Below are 17,092 nucleotides of genomic sequence, written 5' to 3' on the forward strand. Positions count from 1 at the left end.
GGAGTAATTTTCACATTGGGAACGGCGCGGACGAGAGTCCCGAGGCAAGCCGTACAGAACCGCCGTGGACGCGACCCTGTTCCGAGTCCGAGGAATAATGTAAAAATTACCGGAATCCTGCCGGCGTGTACACAACGGCGAACGTCACGAGAGTAGCTGGAACGTCACGGCGCAACCGGAACGTTCACGAACGGCGCTGCGGGGGAGGCGAGGCTATCTGGCCGGTCGCCGTTGTTGCCGTTGCGCCTTCGGTTGGCGCTTTTATCGTGGGCGTGTGTACTTCATTAATAATTTATGTTCTAGTAACCGTTACGTGTACCGGACGTACCGTGTTCCGTCCCGGTACTTTACCCACGCAAATGCCGGAGCATCGGTGTACACGAATTTCAGATGAGAATTTAAACCATGAGCCCCATAATTTTTCTTATCCACGGAACGGGGACGGTAGTCGATGGCTACCGTTCCTGGCGCGAGCGAAGTCGAGCCTCTCCTTCGCCGCGCCGCGGTGGCCGTGCAATAATTTAAACGTCACCGGTGCACCAGTCCGATTCGACGGACTTTCCCTCGGACGAGTTTGTTCCGTCGATGCGATCCGCGCTCCTCCCACTATTCCCGCCGCGACGAGGACAGGTGGCAATCCCCGTGAAACGCGGTATTTGCAAGCCGAAGCGCGGCCGAAACTTTTTTCGCCTGGGTGCATAATGCATGCTTTCAGTGCCGCGGTCTCTCCTTTCCAATAAACCACGGCCACTTCCGGCTGCGGCGCATCCAATCCCGCTAACGCTTCTGCGCGATTTATTCGGCCGCGAGGCCAGCGGAGTTCCGAAGGCTTATATTTCGCGTTTAATATCGCACGGGTGGACCAGCGCGCGTACTCGGTCGCGCGAAGATCGTCGGACGATTGGTCGATCCTCGGGCTCTACAATTCTACCGTGGCACGCGTGAAAGTGAACGTTCACCTTTCTCCGTAGAATGCAGGGATATTTCGATCATATTCGAGGCGGTTCCCTCGCCGATGGAATTATTCGCGAGATTCAATTTTAAGTCGGTGCTCGATAAATCCGCCGACCGAGCAAAACCGAGAGGAGGCGAATGAATTGTAACCGGACCGCGAGGCGCAAGCCAATAATTAGACCGAATTAAGTCCGTGACCCATTTGCCGCTTTTGTCCGCTAACGACACCGTTGCAGGTGTTCTCCGTTGCTGGGGCGTTCGCACTCGAACCCACCTTTCTCCACCGGCGTCGAACGGAATCGAAATCGTTTTATTCTTTGATGTCGCGCGCGGTAACGCTGGCGCGCCACAATCGCGTCGCGACTATCGCGGAGCCGTTCGTTCTCGCGGCCGCAGCCGCAGCCGCCGCGAACGAGCGGTCCCGCGACAATCGATTAACGGCGAAAAGTCGCGCGATAGGCGGCTGCAAAACGCGCGTGCAAGCAATTAAGGTGACGACGGCGATGGTTCGAGGTGGCAGACCCTTCGCCGCTCCGCGCGGAAACATTGTGATCGCGAATTAACGAGTCCCGATTTCTGCAGAAACCGTTCCCCGGGGTTTTTCAATCGGCCAGTTGGCAATAATTACTGGCGAGCAATTTTCAAACGCCTCGATTTCCCTCGCGTTAACGAGAAACAATTAAGGGCGACGTTGCGCTACGGAGAAACCCCGTCGAACAGGAAAATACATGGGGTCGAGGAGTTGTACGTCTCCTCGACGGTCTGCTTCGGGTTTATCTTTAGTTACTCTAGAAAGGTGAACTATTGAGGGTGCAGTGTGTCCACTCTGAAACACACGGCAGTGCTCTGTATTATTTCAGCTACCGCAGTAGCGGGGACAATGAGAACACGTCACTGATTGTGGTTTAAAGCAGACTCTTCATGTTAAATTCATGTTCCATATTTATAAGTATTTTACACACGGATGCAGAAAAAGATTAGAATTCGATGAGTTAGGTTATCGAGAAGTTAACGTGATTTCGTGTCAGATGTCAGGCTCGATGCCACAGGCGTGGCTTCTGCGACTCGTCGGGAACAGTGAATTCCCGAGCGGTTTCGCGCGAGGAGTCCGCGACCAAATGAATTTCTATAAATCCCGGTGGCTCTCCCGAACCTCTCTCTCACTCTGTCTTCCCGTCCGCCCCCCACCGCTCCCCCTTTCTTTCTCCTCCGCGAACGATTAAAGTGGAAAAGTTCGTTCCACCGACTTGAAAAATCTGTGAATCACGTCGAGTCATAGCCGCGACCCCGTTCGTATGCTTTCGACTTCCAGCGAGGATCGTAAATCCGCGGGAATTCCAGTCAGACCGGCGATCGGACGGAATTAATGCCCGACAGAATAATTCCCGGCGATTTTCCTTTTTCCCGTACGCGCCTCCCCGAAGTTCGGGCATAAGAATCCTTTTTGTTCGAACTTAATCCCGGCAGCGGCGAGGGAAGTTTTCCCTCTCGGCGCGCAGTCGTTCGCGGGGAAACCGGGGTGGGCGAGAGTCTTCGGAGACTTTAAATTTCGACTTCGCGAGCGAAGCCGGACGAGTCCCGGCTCGGCCCCTTCGAACTTTTCATCCGCGAACCATTACTGGATTTCGAGCACAGTTTAATCTCGTCGTTTACGTGGAATAATCGCGAGACGCCTCGAGGATGCGCATTAAAACTCGCATTTTCCCCGAGATACGCGACCTCCGAACCCCCCTCTTATTCATCGTCCCGCATTTTTCAAACGTTCCCAGTGAAGAACGCCTCGGCCGTTCCTCGGGCGAGTAATCCTGCGCGGAGCGATTCCTTCTTCGAACTTTTCACTCGCGGCCGGCTCGATCCTCGGAACAATCGCCAGTCGCCGAGGAAAATTCGCGGAACTGCGCGTCTGGGACGTGCATCGCGCGGAATCCACGATTTCCCGCGGCGCGCTCTACACCCCGTGAATTCCGAATTCGCGGGACGAAGGCCGACCGAACTTTAATTCGGAGTTTCCGGTTACCTCGCGCCGCGGAACGGTTTCCTTCGGCCGCGCCGCGTTCGACGATCGATCCTCGGCCGGCCGAGTTGCGGGGAAAAAACGTTTCATACAGTTTCATTAGTTCCGAGCGAGCACAACTGTATCAGCCCGTGAACGGACGAAAGTGATTCAGTGATCGCGACATGCACGGGAGCCGATGTGCCGCTGCTTTCGAACGCAATTCAATCACCTGTGAAAAAGGACCATCACTGTGGAACGTGCGGAACGTGTGACGCTTCTTACTCCGACTCGTGATTTGTTCTGTACTCTTATCTCAGTGGTCAGTGAATCTTTGTGCGTTTCAAGCGACTCGGAATAACGTCCTGCGAAACGAAGGTTACTGCCTGTCTTTATGGTTTCCTAACGGTAGTAACGGTAGTAACGCGTTCAACAATCTCTCTCTAACAGTTAGGACGAACCTTTATCTAAACGATCCTACAGCTGTCCATAGAATCTCCTAATCCGCGATAACCTCGGTGACCTGTTCCTCAAAATTCGATTCACCCGAAAGCTGACCCTCCGCGAGCGGAATTGCATCGCGCAACGAACGCGTCCGATATCGGAACAATGCCGGATTTATTACAGGATGTAATGTAATGCTTATATGGGAGCAGCGATTCATTGTAATTACGCAGCGGTGCCGATGAATAGACGTAAGATAATGAACGCGTGGTTAACAAAGCCGGCCGGAGCGCGGGACGAAACAACGCCGCGCTCGGAATTCTACTTTTCCCGGGGCAGCCATTGGATCGCGTGAACGCTGCGCAAAATTGGCCGACCCCCGAAATTATTGACTCGGCACGGCGATCCGTGAAACACTCGTCCGCGAATCACCCGCAAAAGGTGGCGCGAATTGATATGGGTCCGCGGACCGCCAGCCAATTAATCTAATGCGCCCACGAATATCGGCGTTGCCCGTGGACGATACCGGCGACAACGACCGATCCGTTGAACGCACGAATCTGCATCGATCGCAACTTCCGCCGCTTTCACGCGAGTCATCTGCGCGTGTCCGCGATCAAAGTATCGGCCGCCGTTTTATCCGGAATTTATGTTGAGGACACGGCGGTCGTTAGGTCCCACATTCGCGAGGTTTTATCGTGCCCTCCCGCATGGGCGGTTTTATAATTTTCATGGGGAAATACCGCGTTGCTCGAGCCACTTCTCCGCTACAGAGCCCGTCCGCGTTTTTGTTCACTGGGCACGGGAAACTTGACGCTTTTGAGCCCGCGATTCAGCCTTACGGAAAATTGGCTACCACAGTTTATCGCGGCGGTATCGGCGCCGGTAATTACCGCGTGTGTAGTTAATGGAACATTAACCCGTTGCCTTATAATATCGACGGAGATTCGCGGTAAAGGCATTGCAATGAATTTAATGAATTTTAATACCGTCCATGCCGCGCCCGTCCGAACATACGAATGTTTCATCTTCACGGTAAATTTATTTCATCGTGTAGCATGTTACGTTTCGTATGTATCCAGCTATTTCAAGCCGAATAAGTTCTTAAAGGCGCCTTCCTCGACGTTAATAAGAGTCTATTTTCTCACCCCGGTGATCCTGGTCGGCTCGAAATAACCCTTTTTTTACGCGCTCGAACCGCTCGCGATGAAAATAGAGCATGGATAAAAAATGAGCCACCTACGGAAATAGATTCGACAAGCCGGTATAGATCTTATTCCGAATCGCGAAAGGTCAGTGATACCGGATGAAAGCAATTCGCTGCACCGCACAGCCCCGGACGATTAATAAAAAATTCATTAAAAGCAAGCGCCCTGTGTTTTTCTCCCTTACGGCGCGCGCTTGTCGAAATTAATTTCCACTAGCGAGACCGGACCAGGCTCGAACCGGGGCCGAATTCGAGAGCGTGGCCTCGGGCGACGCGTTTGTTCGAACACCAGCGGGGAATCTGATTTTTGTCAGGTGCACGAGTCGCGGCGGCAGGGAACTGCGGACGCGCAATGTGGAGTCCCAGCGAAGATCGACGAAAATTCGTTGCGCCCACGTTCGATCGTACCTCGGCAGGGGAACGTTTGTGAAAATCGAGCCGAACGGCCGCGGCGGCTCTCGCTGACAGAGCTGTTGGCGACGCGAGTTCGTTGCGCGGCGAATTGAAAAAGAAAGGGAAAAACGCATGATACACGTTGGACGAGAACAGACGAGAACTAAAAAATATGTAGAATTGAAATGGCTCCCGAAGCGAGTCCGACTTCTACGTCGTCCTCCTGTTTCTGTTTTCCGACCGGAATTTAATTAGCGCAGAGCCTCGCGCGGGGAACAACCTGTCGCAGAATTTTTCGGCTGGAGAGTAAGCTCGACAAGGTAAATGTTAATTTCCGTCGACCTTGGGGCAGATCGCAGCCTGATGAACATCCGCCAGGCGGAAGTCGCGAATGAATTTATCGACGTTCAACGAACCAAGGAGATTTCGGAAAAAATGCTCTTCGCGATCCCTTTCGAGAGTCGGCGGTAGCATCGATTCATTCCGACACGGCGTGGAACTCGTTTCGCGAACGTCGCCCGGCAACCCCCGCCTCGGGATCGAGAGAAACGAGTTTTGTCCACGGGGGTGGTTCCCCGGACGCGTTTTCCCGCGGCGGAATCTTATCGCTTCGAAGAATCGCTGGCTCGTACGTGGAAGTCCCGTACACTCGAGAGCTCACCTACGCTGCCATCCAATCTCCCGTTAGTGGATCCGGCTTGTTTCACAGACCGAATATGTTTCGAGGAAAGCCGTCGCTTAAACGAACGTCTGCAGAGTAAAGTCTGGATCTCCTGCGGCCCGACGGTGCACCGCCGTTTCCCGGCTGCGGCGATGTCTGTTTCCGATATTCCGGCGCAATCTGAAACAATCAACGGATATTTATCGTTTAGAATTGCCGGAAGATGCGAAAGATCACAGTATAAATCGACTGCCGCCGGTTCCGTAATGGATGGAAATACGGAGCTAATCGAATATAATCGCGTTCAAGGTAATCTCGTAACGCATTCGTCACGTTTATTACAACGGCGCGCGCGCGCGATCCGATTATCCGACTAAAATGTTCGAAATGAAAGATACTCCCATCGGCCGTAGGTTTGATTATTAGCGAAGGGATACGGAATGTCCGGCGATTAAGCGTTTATATCATTCGCGGCGTCCGGCAACGCGGAGAATCCGCTCGGGAAATCAGGGACGCCGGACCGTGGCTTGTTTCTGTCTGGATTTTACGGGTGTCGTTTGTATCGGCGAGGCGCGCCGCGCATCTCGAAAACTCGGCTGCGCGGGGCACAACGGCGCGACGTTAACGCTGATATTAATGTAACCGTGTTCGCGCCGGCACGCCACCCGCACCCGTATATAATATTCGAGGCTGACAGTAAGTGCTAACTCGTCGCCATTTCCTCGGCCCCGCAGCGCGCGGCCATTCTCCGGCTGTTCCCAGCCCGCTACCCGTTCCGCGATGAAAAGAGGGACCACCCCCGCGAACGTTGCACGGACTCGCTCCAGCGACGGCTGCTAATTTAACAGCCGAAATCACGGACGCCTCTACGTCGGCTTCGCGAATCGGTTACACTTCAAGTCCGCGGACATTTCATTGCTCGCTGCTACGTTTCAACGCGAAAGCGGCCCTTATTCTCGATTCGCTGCACTCTCGGTGTCAGACGCCTCCACGTTTCACTCGCGTCGCGAACGAAACGCGTTGACGCGGTTCGATGACTTTTTTATGTACCCTCTGATTCCGGTTTCTCAGGGGATAGCGTAAACTTTAAGACGATACGTGATTCCTAAAACGACGAGATGTCTTTCGAGAGTTACAGTTCCCATCTGCACTGAATTTGTTAACTGATGCGTGAGAGGACTTGCGCGTGAAACGAGGTGATCTTGGGAGGAATTAAAACGATGCAGCGCTAGGTGGACGTGTTTATTTCAGCACGCTCTTCTAGCAACTGTTCAACAGTCATTGATTTGTTATACGTTTCGCAAATGTTGCACCAAAGTGCGTCGTAACTCGGACAACGAAGGATTTGATGCTCGGACGACGTGACGCGTCCGAAAACGCTTACGGATTGTACGGTGAAAAGAGAAGGAACGCGAATCGTGCGCCGACAACACGATTTTCTCGGTACAAAGCGACTCCGAGGAAATCGGCGGGCATCGCTGAGGTGAGGTTATCGGGAGCACGTTTCATACCCGAGTCAGCGTATTTTCAATTATGCGGATTTCAGATTTCGCTTCGAACTTTGCCGTGTCGGCTTCATTTCGGACGATTTTACGCCCCTTCCAGCCGGCGGGCTCGCCGCGCGTCGCGTAGGATTTAACTGGAAATTGAAATTAACAGCGGAAAAAGTTCGCACGAAAACGCGCGCGAAAAACAGGGAAAGCTCCGGCTCGAATTTCAAGCGCGACGTGGAACGTAATTACGGGTCGCATGATCCCCGGCCGTGAACATCAGCGCGTATCGCGCACTGCAGCCTCTGTTCCCGATCGAAACTCCGAATATTCGCTTTATCCGCGGGACTCTGTGCCGCACACTTTTTCCTCCGACGATGCAACTTCTCCGCGTGAATTAATATCGCGTAGCCGCGGAACAATAGCGAGCTGTTCGAAGCTTATTTTCCGATAGAATCGGCGAGTCCCGAGGATTTTCGCGGTCGTCGGGAATTCATTCCCCCAATCGATTCGCGGAACGATCGGAAAATGGAGCTGCGAATCCAGGAGTGCGGTTCGCGCGGCTGGCGAAACAGATGACAACGACGAATATCGAACTTCTCTGCGCCCGCTCGAACCTCTTTCTCTTATTGCCAGCCCCTTGCCGTTCCCGGCGACGCGCCGCGCGAGCTGCCGAACTCGGCTGAGCCGAAATTCCAATCGTTATAGCGTCCCGAAATGCGAGAGAGGAAAAGAGAGAAAGCTGCTGTTTCGACCGCCGAAATGTTCAAAATGCTTTCGATAACGACGGAACGACGGACGTGGCGCGGGGAGGCCGAGCGAGATATCGGGCAGCGATTCTTGCAGCGTTAGGCGAAATTCCGCGCCGCGCGGCGTTCCCACGGACATTTCTCGGCAGTCCTTCGCGTTCTCGATTTTCGATATCGCTGGCTTCAGCTCAAACCCTTGCTCTATGATTTCTTCCTCAGCTCTGATCGATACGACTACTCTGTCGTTAATAAAACATTAGAAAAAGAGGAAAACTGTAGTCATATTCTAAATCTATGTTTGCTCTTAAGTATGATAATTCGTCACAGAAGAATATTTACTTTGAATTCGAACGGATCGAGTAATATCAATGTGAAGTCACGTTAACGATATTCATCACGAGTCCGACGCGTCGTTACAAGGCAAGAGGTTAAACATTATATTTAAGTTAATATTATTATTAATAACAATCACAGCCTGGATTTCCTAATAGGATCGTGTCACGCACGCGCTTGTGCTCGTGATCTGCAACTCGAAGATTACGATTACCGGCGCAGCGGTACTATTTTCAATGAAATCTCCGTTACCCCGCCGAAGTTTCGGCCGCTAAAGTCACTCCGAGCAGGGTCTATCCTTGGGAGCGAAGGATAACGACGCGACTTGCGTCGTAAAACCGAGTTACCCTTTTGTGCCGCGTGACGAGCCTCGAAAAATGTCGTCCCCCTCGTTCCTACGATTTAAACGCTAATGGCGCCGGCCGGCGTTGGCTTCGTCGTCGATCCGTCTACTTTATTCACGCGAGTATCGCGACGGCATGAAACAGGGCTGGGCGGGAGGCAGCGTGTGAACAATAATAAATCCGTGCAACGACGTGAAACCGGCATAAATCTCTGGTTTAGAACAAAGACTCTCGCGGGTGGTGTTTGCGCAGAGTCCGTTAGGCAAACTCAATGCCCGAACGCGAGCGATGGCCAACGGGCGCTCGCGCTTTTTCCCTACCCGTGTCTACCTTCTCGCTGCCCCCTCCTTCCTCGCCGTTTTTTCTTCTCCTTCTTCCGCATTATCCCCGTGTCTCTTCGCTCTAGTTATTTATCTTCCTCCTCCTGCCTCTATCTGGATCCCAGCCGGACGTTATTTCTTTCCAGTCTCGTTTTTGCTCCCGTTCGGCACTGTTAACAGCGCGAAACGACGATTTCCAACAAAGCGCCGCGCCGACAAAGATACCGTGAGCTTTCCCGTCCGTCCCCTCCGCCCGCCGGTTCCCCGCGACCGTCCCCGGCGACCCTCGCTTTTTCCAGTCGCGTCGCGCGAAACCCCACGCGAATAAGTACACGCGTGCCGTCGCCCTGTCCGGCCGCGAGATAATGGAGTAAGGCGGCGAATTTGAGCGGCACCCCTCCGCCACTCGGCCGACAATAGCCTGTTTCCCTCCAGACACTTGAAATTCGATTCCCATTTCTTCGAATGCTCTTCAGAGGCACTCGATCCAAATTCGCCGGGCGAAGTTCGCCTCTACCCTCTGTTAGGAAACACCCTGGGCTACACCCTTGCTTCACGAGTATACGCAACGGAACTGGCCCGAACTGAAACTACGATTGATCCGAGGTAAAATATCGCGGACCGGGAAAGGATTAAACGTAGAGCCGACGATCGCAAGCGGAGGATTCCGAGTCGATCGTGTTCAAGATTACACCGACTGTCTTGCAACGAATGCTTCGCCGGCGGGTTTAAACGGGGGAACAGACCGGTGGTTCTCGAGTGACTCGGTTCGATTACCACCCTCGCAGAGGACGCGTTCCTTAAAACGAACGGAGCGACCGCTGTTCCAATTTGCGAGCGAGGGTGTATCTAGGGGCATCGCGAGTTACCGAGGCCGACGAGGGAGACGCCTCGGTTAATTTAGGTGTTGTGTTTCCTCGGGGAGCCGTCCGACGTCGACCCATCTTCTTCCCTTAGGTCATTCCCACCCTTATCCTCGCTAAAAAATACCGTTGACATTGGCGGCGGTAAGGTCGAGGTAACTCTGCCTCGCGGAAAGATCAATGTCTTCGCGCGAGTTTTCGCTGACTCTCGCTTTCCGCTTAACCGTCGTCGTCGACGGTACTTCGGCCGATAAGAGTTCACTCGCAATTCGAGCTGTCTCGCTCATCGATGGAAATAGCGTCGGTGATCTCAGCGTGAACCGTCCGACGAATTTCATCCGGGGAATCTTCTTCGCTATACCGGATAGATCGACGATTTCTTGAGCCGACGGTTGTTCGCGCGATCCGTCGCGGTACAGGAACGTGACGAAGCGTCCGGAGCACTTATCGGAATGACTAGGCGGATCGATCCCGACGGCAGCACTCCGGCACCGTAAACACCGTCGAATATCACGGTGCGCGATCTTCGAAGTCGGCTCGTGTCGCGCCCCATCCCAGTCTCGTTCTGTTCCACCCTTAAGTGGGTGCGTCCCGGGTTGCACGCGTACGCTAGCACCCCACGGCCGACGGCGTTCACGAGCGATTGCCGTCGCGGAAATGGAGTAGCCTCGGAGATGTCATGCTCATAATGCTACTTGACTGTGATTCGATCAGGACGGCCGTTGTCGACCCGCCGCCCGGTGAAAACCACTTACGACTACTTTGCTTTCATTACGGCCGATCGCGCCCCACAAAGAGAGAAACGGAGAGAGAGGGTCGATACAAATCGGAGGAGAAGAGGAACGAACCCCGGGACACGGGGGACGAGAAAGTTGATCACGAGTCTTGCGCGAACCGATCGGGGGAACGAGTCTCCATTGTTCTTCCCTCCATTCTTCGCGGAATCATCGACGCGGCGACGTGATTCGGTGCTTGTCGCCGGCGTAAGAACAGCGACGTCGGAAATCTACGGTTTTCGTAAGTGTTCCACATCGAGTTGACCCAAATGAACGTGGAGTGAGAAGGGAATAGAGATTCTCTAACAATCGCGTATTAAACGTGACGAGAGAAAGGGGGAGTGGGTGGCGTCGATATCACCGGAGGCGATTGTTCCCGTTCCGAAGAGCCAAGGCGGCGCTCCAATTCCGACGGATTCGGTTGAGGCTGAAAAGATAGACGCCGGGAAACACTTCTCGCGACTAAGCCCTCTCTCTCTCTCTTTCTCTCTCTCTCTCTGCTCTCCTGTCGGTCCGACAATCGCTCTCCGAATGAATCCTGTCGGCGGGCATATATCGCATTGTGGGAGCGCATTGTGCGCGAGTTTCCGCGGGCTTCCCTAATGACTCGGGACTGTCTCGCTCGCGAGACGCGACAGCTTTGGATCCCGCCGCGATTCAGCTGCGATTCAACCGCGACTCAGCCGCGCGACCGTTAAGCCAACCAGCCAACCTCCGGCAGCCACGACTCGCCGACCGCCCCCTGAACTCGCTACCAACCCTTTGTTTATGCGTCTGTCTTAATACGGCCGCGCAATGGCAGAGTTACGTTCTCGGTCGGCACACACGAGCTACGCGCTTGTGTGTTCCGCTCATGCGTGTACCATTCGGCTGGCGAGAGTTGTTCCTCTCGTTGGCAACGAACCACGAAATTCTCGGCCCGCGCGCTATTGTTGCCTCGTTGAAAATTATCTTCTCAGAATTCCGGTCCTGGGTCTCCGCGCGGCGTCCCCCTCCCCCGGCAGTAACCCCCTTCAGACGTTCGTTATCGTTGCGGTCTCGCTCTGGTCCCGTTTCACCGAGACAAACGCTGGCTTTCGCTCGTAAACGTTCGTTAACTTCAACCCTCCCTACGACTTCTGGACAGCCCGCGGAAGTCTCGGCGACTTCTACACTCTTCCGACTGCGCAGCGACCGTTAGGGCGCGCGAATCGGGTGTCTGCCAGGACTACGGTAACTCGGGTAGATTAAAATATCAGCCGCGTGGACAAATTGGCAGCCAATATGGGAAGTTCCTTTCGAAATCAACCAATCGGAAAATTTCTGTTTGCTGAACAAATCCGTGGGAATCATCGAAAACGGGGTCACCGACGCGAATACATTTGTATTTATAGTTTGTAACGTTTCCGAAACATTTTTTATAACGCCGTGGGTGAAATGACGTGTACAGTCCACTAATATATCGTGAGATTATCGAATCATTCTTAATACTTAATATTCATGAGAAAGAATACATAGCACTAGTGCGTTTTGTAGAGATTTGGTGGTTCGTAATTGAGAATCGTAAAAAAGAAATGAGGGATTTCCTGTACTTTGGTTTTTAATGGTTTCGGTGTATCATACGCGTTAGGAGAATCATCGTGAATCAATAGTTAATTAACACTGTTCCGAAGCTGGAATTGATGCGATTGCAGAGAGAGCAGTAATTAACTATTAGTGAATGTAACTTTATAATTTAATTAACGGTAGCATTTCGTAATCAGTGCCTAATCGGATTACAGTTTGGCCAACTCCGACGAGAACTAAGAGTTTCATTGGAAGTTTCGAAAAATAGTAATTTCGAATCACAAACGGCCTGGTCCAATGAAAAATTAAACAATGAACGGTAGGAGCGCGTGTTCGAATATTCCCTGAAATATTAAAAATGAATCCGCGTTCTGCACGGTTCATGAACTCTTTAACACTAGTGGCCGTGTTTCCAAGCGACCCAGATTATCGAGCTCAGCGAATTAAATTCGGATTAAGGTTGCCACTCGAGAAGAATCCCGTTCGATCCCCCCGGGAGCAATTATAAGCGTGGCGTAACATTTTCGGATTATTCTTTTGCCGCTGTATCGCGATGCTCATTGTTCTCGGTTTAAAGAACCTCTCGCCGAAGAAAATCCCGCGACTTCCCCGTTCGAAGACGGGAACGCAGTTGGCTCGGCGACCGAGTAATTATTTTATAAATATTCCGCTCGTTAAGACGGTATCGGCGAGCTATTCGCCAATTCGTACTCCGTCGGCTCTGAAATAATCTTCCCTCTCTTCGCTTGTCGCGCCGTCTTGCGCCTCTCTCCGGAGGATATTGTTGCTTCCTCGTTAAAAAAGAAAAGAGGAAAGCAGATCCACGGATACCGAGGAACTTCGTTATCATATTTCGTTCCTCGTCTTCGAAATTAACGGAGGAACTCTTGCCCGGCTTTACCCCGAGCGATTTATTAGGTTTCGAATCGCAATCTCGCGCAACGGATTCTTGACCTTTGGGGCTCCGGGATGCGAGCGGACGATGAAAACGCGGCCCCGCCCGGTCCCGGGCGAATTTTTCCTCACACACCGCGGCTTCCTCGAATTCGCCGGCCGAAATTAAATCGCGAGAATGGAAGCCCGCCTCGGTTCCAGCCGGATCGGGTAATACGCGAAGCCGGCAGGCTCGACGGGTGCCCGAGTATTTTATAAAATACGTCTCGCTACGGCGACGATGCTTTACGCGGTTCCGCACGCGAAATCCCGTTTCTCGGCAGCTCCGGGTCCCGCGGAAGAGACGGAGAAAGAGAGATTTTAATATCCTGTCCTTTGATACCCTCAAAACTCGTCGCGCGTTCAGAACCGAGATATCTGTACGTGCGATCCAATTCCCTGAATAGAGAGGGGCTGCAACGAATGGCGGTAGATACACCGAGTTACGCTCGCTGCCCCTTCTTCCTCTTTCCACCTATATAACCAGATACCTAGCAACCACCGCTCGTCCCCAACCTCCGTTACACTTATACCCGACCCCCGCTAACAGCTTGATAGAAGATCTGTTCAGGCTCGATTGCGCAATTCTTAACTACCGCGAAACGATCGTGCAACGCTGCAATTGCGGGCACGTCCAATGGCGTCCCGGAATATTTTCAAACGTTTCAGCTTCATCGTCCAGTGAATTTATCATCGGCGTACAGCGAGCCGTGTCCCCGGGAACGTGGAATTTTACGGATTGGTTTATGGAAAGTCACAGCGAAATCCGACATTACCTCCGGTGAAATTTCTGTGGCCAGCTTCAAACGGCCGCAGGGTCTAAGCGTGAGCATCAAACAGACGGAACACGCCGCGATTCATTCGCGTTGAATGGAAACTAAGCGGGCCGATACGCGCACGCTGGCGAGAATTCTATAGAGAAGCTCGTGCATCGGTTACTTGCGAGAAGACTTTCGAGCCGGTTCCGATTCACGCGCGATCTCTCTGAAGGATTTTAGATTTGGGTCAAGCATCCCCTCCGGTTTCATTCATCCGCGATCCTTTCTACAGGATCTCTGTCCCTACCGCTTTTTCGCTGTGTGCAGAAGCTGAAATCCTGCCACTTGCAATCAGCGACGAGATATCTGTTCTTTGTCAGGTCTGTCGAGAGATGCAGGCTGAAGGAACGAGTGACTACGACATGGAACAGTCGGTAACTCGTGGGTAGTTAATCAAGATAGCTACCAAATTCAACCTCTTGAATAAGGAGTACAAAAGATTCGTTCACCAACCGCGTTAGATAAGACCTCTTTCCATTTCGATACAGGACTAATACTTTTACTTCCCAAGCAATTTTTCTGTCACCGTTCCCCGTATTACGGACAGGTTCGCTCTTTCTCCGTCACAGTCAACGTATTCAACCGTCGTCCATTCTTTTTGCCGAAGAATAACGCATAATTCGGCGTCAAAGTACGAAATCGTCGACTCGGAGCTAAAAGGAGATCCAGCAGGCGAGTCAAGGGCGAGCCCGGCCAGGGTTACAGCCAACTTCGCCGTCGTCCCGGGGTGGAAAGGAGACCGGTGGCACCCTTTGTCGGCCGGCGGCGCATTGTTTCCAGCAGCCATAAATTGTCTCGCAGCTCGGCTAGCTAGGCCCGTGCTTCCTTCCTTCTCACCCTTCGCCGGTAGAACCCAGCCTGATTTTCTTCACCGTCGTCTGGCTCGAGCCGCGACGCTGGTCAAGAAGGGCGAAGTTCGTCGTTAGCTCGAACCGCCCTCGATTCGCCTTACGTTGACCATGGCAACGTTTCGCGAGAAGAACTCGCCGATTATCGCTCCTCGACGTTCTTGGCTTCCTTTTCAAGCAGCGCATCGACCAGCTCGATACCGTGTTTTTCGCGTGCACGCGGTTCAGGGCTTGTATACACCGGCTAAATAGTTGCGGTACGAGATACTCCCCGCGGCCTTATACGGCGACGGCGTCGACGACGGGGCGTGTAGGTACACAGTCTGGCACGAAGCCTTCTCCGTGTGCTCCCCCGTGATACCATTTCCTCGAACTACCGTCATCCCTTAGGTGGCGCGACGGTTTCTGGAAAGCTTCCATGTAGCGGCCCCCCGTCCCCGCAGCTCGGCGTGACGCTACTTCTTTCGAACCCCCCACCGGGGGGCTAACTTATCGACTTCGAAACAATACCTTTACCCGCGGGAGATCCTCGCACCGGCGGCGTGTACGTACGCTATAAGCGAGAATCTATCGCTGGGAACAACCGTGTAACAGCGTGCAGCCATTAAAACTCCGGATAGATCTATGAGGGTATGTATCCGTGCGCTCGACGGAAAGGCGTTAACTTCTGATCAACCGAGTGTCGGCGAGCCGCGCACCCTAGGGTGTTCCCGCGTCTCTCGAAAGGTCAACTGCTTTTTTTCCAGCGCGTCGCGTATATCGGCCGCTATATCTATTCCAGATAAGCTCCGTCGAACAATGAACAGCGTTGAGGGGTCGCGGGACCGCGAAGAATTGATCATTCATGACGGGCGAGGATTCTTATCTGGGATTTCCAGGTTCTCAACGGCGAACGCCATAAAGCAGCGGCGTGTTTGCACAAGCGCGCAAGAGGAAGGGTGAAATCGACGCGAACCTCACTCCGGAAGGGTATCCCACGCTTCCCTCGCACGCGTCTCCCGCCACTCGAGGGAATCAGTCGCGAGATAACGCCTCCTCGCGAGGGTCGCGCGAACGGTTCGGTCGGAGCTGATATCCCGCCGTTAACTCGATCGGAGCGCTGTTCGTTCGGCGTCTCTTCGCTGGAAGCGGGGTCAATTCGGGACTCGCCGTTGAAAGCTTCGATTTCGAGCGCAAAAATACCTTCGGAATGGCCGGCGAAACGTCACCGTTGCGTCGCGTCACCTTTGAAGCTTGCTCGCTTCGACGCCAGAGGAATTTATTGGACGAGATGAAAGGGTCCCTTCGGAGCCTCTCCCAGCAATTTCTCTCTCTCCCTCTCTCTCTCTCCCTCTCTCTCTCCCTCTCTCTCTCCCTCTCTCTCTCTCTCTCTCTCTCCCTCGGTCGGGCCGCAATTAATTGTAAATTCGGGAGCATTCTTCGATCCTGTTCGAACGGCCGGAACGAATTCAATTCGATTTCCGCGTCTTTCCGCGGAACAAATCGAGGCTGCATCCTCCGGTGCACTCGGGAGGCAGCAGACTTTGGATTGGCTGGGATCCAGTCGCATGGTTTATTAGATCTACCCCCAGGCCAGCGATCGATGCATTTCGATATTGTACCCGGAGATTTTATTTGCTTCTCCTTTGTACGCTCATCCGTGTAACGCCTCTCGCATCCTTTCGCATCGGAGCGGGCAACGAAAAGAGCGACGAACGGTTCAAAGCGCGGCGCTTTGAACGACGACCGACCCGGCAACGTTTCGTTTTCAATAATCGTCGTCGTCGTCGAGGACTCGATGCTCTCTGGCGTTTATGGGATCGACGCGCGACGCGGAGAGATCGTTGCGTCACGCGAACTTGTCCCTTTCAAGACTTCTCCTTGGCCCGACGCTCCGGTTCTCGGCTGCAACCCCTTTCCTTCATTTCCTCCCGCGAAACGACCGGACGCGGAGCCACTCGGAAAGGCGATCCTAAATTTTCTCTCGGTCGGCGGCTCTCGAGGGTTCGGAGATCGTGGGGGACAAGAGAAGAAGATGAGGATGGCGATTCCACCCGGTAATCACTCGGGTCTCTCGGCCTGAAAGGGGTGCACGAGCGTGAACGCATACAAAGAGACAAGCCAGCCGAACTTCCAGAGTCTCGTGGGCCCGCCTGCGAGCCTGGCAGCGACGCTCGCAACCCCTTTCCCAGCCTCCCCGCGCTACGTAAACTCGCGGAGAGAGTCGGGCGAGTCCAGGATACGATCAAACGTGTGCGTGTAAATATTCATTTGGCCGATGGAAGGAAGGAAGGAAGGAAGGAAAGCCCGCGCGCGAGTGCGTGCTGGCTCAGCGGACGAAGTTGGCCCGACGGAAAAGGGTCGGCGGCCGGGAGCTCGGATTATACCGCGACAGAGTTTCGAAGAGCCGTATTGTCGGGGATCTCTGGGTACACAGAGATA

General features: G+C 53.4%; 1 protein-coding gene and 1 long non-coding RNA gene across 2 annotated transcripts in view; one reads left to right on the forward strand and one right to left on the reverse strand.

The window, feature by feature from the left end:
• LOC116423813 (uncharacterized) overlaps window positions 1-17,092 on the reverse strand; it is a 141,604-nt gene that overhangs the window by 95,877 nt on the left and 28,635 nt on the right. Inside the window, exon 2 of the long non-coding RNA XR_004234323.2 lies at window positions 5,653-5,832. This is a non-coding gene — a long non-coding RNA (uncharacterized LOC116423813). The remainder of the gene's footprint in view (window positions 1-5,652; window positions 5,833-17,092) is intronic.
• pxb (putative Hedgehog signaling attenuator pxb) overlaps window positions 1-17,092 on the forward strand; it is a 245,006-nt gene that overhangs the window by 20,764 nt on the left and 207,150 nt on the right. The gene's annotated exons all lie outside the window — the stretch shown is intronic.

The sequence above is a fragment of the Nomia melanderi genome, chromosome 8 (assembly GCF_051020985.1).
Source record: "Nomia melanderi isolate GNS246 chromosome 8, iyNomMela1, whole genome shotgun sequence".
In the NCBI taxonomy this organism is placed as follows: domain Eukaryota; kingdom Metazoa; phylum Arthropoda; class Insecta; order Hymenoptera; family Halictidae; genus Nomia; species Nomia melanderi.